The sequence below is a fragment of the Scomber japonicus genome, chromosome 23 (genome assembly GCF_027409825.1).
Source record: "Scomber japonicus isolate fScoJap1 chromosome 23, fScoJap1.pri, whole genome shotgun sequence".
In the NCBI taxonomy this organism is placed as follows: Eukaryota; Metazoa; Chordata; class Actinopteri; order Scombriformes; family Scombridae; genus Scomber; species Scomber japonicus.
The window spans coordinates 13,556,433-13,560,193 of NC_070600.1; the positions used below are offsets into that span (position 1 = coordinate 13,556,433).

Here is a 3,761-nt window from a genome sequence, read left to right on the forward strand (position 1 = left end):
TCTTGTAATGGAAAAACATAAACAACAATTTTAATGAGTCTTCTCTCTAACCTTTACCCCGTGTAAACATTAGGGGCCACATACATGAAAAGGAAGATGGAGCAGAATTTCTGCAGATTCTTGCAACATCTATAAAGTGCAGACTGCATGGTAAGGCAACAGCAGGGGGTGATGTAATGTCATTTACAGATTGTACATTTTAACAACAGGGTCACAGCTGATTGCTCTATCATTATCCTGAGTCACTGCTGCGTCCCAGCCTTTCATTACGCCAAATATTTCAGCTGCTACAATAATATACAGAGACAAGCTAAACATACTTAAAGCATGACACAATATACAAGGACATTCTCCATGGTGAGCCACAATGTTTGCTAGCTGTACAGGATCCTTCCATTTTTGGTTAAAATGCAATGTTAACTTGCAAAGCTGTTATAGGGATTGTGGTTTCTTAAAGGATAGGTTGACAATTTTTCAAGTCTAACCTAAAACAGCAGTCAAGTGCTCAAATGAACACTGACACGTTTTATTTGTTTGTTTACTTGCTTCTTCCTGTTCATACTGGTCATTACGAGATCCTTTCATAATGCATTTTCAGTATAAGTCATGGGGGCCAAAATCCACAGTCCTCCTTACATACTAGCATGTTGTCTTCACTGTAATGCAATCAATGCTGATTTAATGGGCAATGATCTGTCAACCCACAGATCTCAGTTGTCAGGATGGCCGAGCGGTCTAAGGCGCCAGACTCAAGGATTGACTCCTTCCTGAACAAAGGGAATTCTGGTCTCCACATGGAGGCGTGGGTTCAAATCCCACTCCTGACAGAGATTTTGCTCCCATGATTCATCCCTGTAGTTTCATTAAGTAGGCTTCTCCTTGATAATGTCATGTAGACAAATGAAAGAAAAGGGCCTAAAAGATAGCTTTGCTTTTTTAAAATTGAAATTCTCCTTTTCATACTTACCATTAAGATATCCCTTCATAATGCACTTTCAATGTAAGTGATGGGGGGCAAAATCCACAGTTCTCCTTTCATCCAAAAGTGTATTTAAAAGTTTATTTGACGCTAAAATTAAGCTTCAGCCATCTGAATGAGCCAAATCAAGTCCATATCTTTCAAAGTGAGTCTTTTATGTGCCAAATTCCCACTTTATGTTATGATCCTTCTGCTGCAGCTCAACAGGAATAAACTGTCCATCAAGACACAAAAACTGACATTTTTTTACTAATTAAAAAAAAAAGAAAAAAGACTGCTGTAACTGTGGGAGCTATGTGTTCACTTTGACCAAAACAGATGGCTGAAGGCTCTTCAGATAAACTTTTAAATACATTTTTGCACAGGAGGATTGTGTGGATTTTGTCTCCCATCACCTAATTTGTAAGCTCATTTGTAGTGGATCTTCTAATGGTGAGTATGAACAGGAGGAATGATTACGGCAAGAAACACCTGCTTCACGATACATTTAGACACCTGACTATTTGACCTTTAAAATGCATTTTTGGGGCACAAAATGCCTGCTGGGCTCAAATGGCATGCACAAAGTTCCTCATTTAGCTCAACTTAAGTCAATTAAAAATGTTGAAAAGTAAAAAAGGCTTTACGGTGTGCACAGCATTCTCTACCACAGATTAGAGGACTTTCAGAGATACAATGGAGTGGACAGATATAACAATCGTATAAGTAACACTGCAGGAACAGACTGACAATAATAGGGACCTGTTTAATTCTGTTTAAATTGATCAATTCACCACTACACTGCCAACCTGCCTCATTACCATATTTGGTCTCTGTCAAGCAGCAGCAGAAATACTGTATATTAAGTCATAAGAAAATACTTTTTCTAAAAATAAAAAATATGACCAAAGTAGATTCTTGTGGTGTCATACTTGAGTTCATGTTGAGAGAAGTCAATGTTTAGATTTCACCAGAAGAAGGCGCTGTTGTCACAGTAACTTCCTGAGCGTCTATCACGTTGAAACAAGCCATACAAGGTGCTTCACTTTATATGGAGGGTTAGGGTCTGTGGAAAAACAGGGACACACCGACTCAAAGCAGAAAGAAAATGATTGAATCCAGTCTCTTCCTGACTGAAACAGTTTAGTTTTTGTGTTGCAACATAATCTGCATTGTATTCCATTGTTTATTCCACCTGATTTTGACCCAATACCTGCCCACACACACACACACTCACTCACACACAAACACACACACACACACACACACACACACACACACACACACACACACACACACACACACACACACACACACACACACACACACCAAACACTGCAGAGTATCAATCAGATGTATATTAAGGTCAGCCAGTTAGATCACTACATACATAGAGCTGTGTGTGTGTGTGTGTGTGTGTGTGTGTGTGTGTGTTTGTGTTCGTCTGTGTGGGTGGGGTGTGTGGGGAAGTTTAGGGCCCCCGGGAGATGAAAGGTGTGCGGCCTCTGCTTAACATTGCTGTGGGTCTATTATCATGCAGGACGAGTGACATCCGACCCTCTGTTGCTACTCTCCTCTTTTTTTTAGAAATTCTATAGTGAGGGGTAGACGGATGGAGATGAATCATGACACAAAATATCACATCACATGAGATTATTGATAAGAAATTATTAATAATGCCATATATAGTACATTCAAATTAGCCTTTTTTTCTGGTGCTCACTCAAATTTCAAGCTCATTCAAAGCTCTTAAAACCTGCATTATATGTTAATATCTTTCCCTAAACTGTGAAATGTGGACAAATGAAAATCACGTGATTCTGACATGTGCATCATTGCATATCACACTTGATAGCAAACTAAATATAAATGTATTTCAGCAGCATCCCAGAACAAATGAAATAGTGCCATTGTGAAATTGGGGTATTCGTTTATCATACGTATACAATGCGTAATTGTTATTATTCTGTCATAATATTCGGACATTCTGTTATTGGTGTAAAATAGGCTATACTAAAACTAATTTATCCCTAGGAAGCGTAGTTTTTAATGTTTTTAATTCGAGGAGATGTGGGGGGGCTTAGTCTAATCTTATTTTGCGCACCTTTGGTTGTAGACGCACTCTTTGGAGGAGCACTGAGTCACATCAAAGAGTCTGTTCCTCTCCAGGTTCACCGCCCACCGACCCAGCCGCAGTTTGTCTTTGACCGGGTTATGAATTGGATAGAGCTCGCTTCAACACGCCTTTTCTTTACATCAGGACTTTTCAGGACTCCTGACCGTCCGTCCGTGTGTGTGTGTGTGAAGGGGGGGGGGGGGGGGGGGGGGGGGGGGGTGTGTTGCCCTTTATTTTCTCAGACCAAAGAAGAGGGGATTATGTGTTTTTGAGGCGCTCACCTTTTATTCAAACAAATTATTCACTTCAGCCAATAGAAGGAATTTGACGCACGTGAACTTTGATTGAGGTTTTCCAAAAAAAGTTCAACCCCCACACAGCTCGCACTTGTAATCCTCCTGTCTTTCTGTTTTGGGGATGGACATAGCCCAGACTAATTCTTCGATTACATTACTATGTGTTTATGTTGATTAACATAAGTATGATTAATTTAAGTTTTAAATATACTGCCAGATCTTAACATTTCTGTACATTCGATTTAATAAGCAATGAGATCTCTTCAGAAAAACACTTGTAGGAAGTTATCACGGTCCCCAAACCAAAAACAATGTCATGTATCCTGAATATATTAAAATGATCTATATGATCACAACTTATTTTGTTAATTTCCAAACCCTTTGGGCGCAA

General features: G+C 39.4%; 1 non-coding gene across 1 annotated transcript; it reads left to right on the top strand.

The window, feature by feature from the left end:
* Window positions 1-716: 716 nt before the first annotated feature.
* trnal-caa (transfer RNA leucine (anticodon CAA)) lies at window positions 717-827 on the top strand. The gene is made up of 2 exons: window positions 717-754; window positions 782-827. It is a non-coding gene; the product is annotated as a tRNA-Leu (tRNA).
* The last annotated feature ends 2,934 nt before the right edge of the window (window positions 828-3,761 follow it).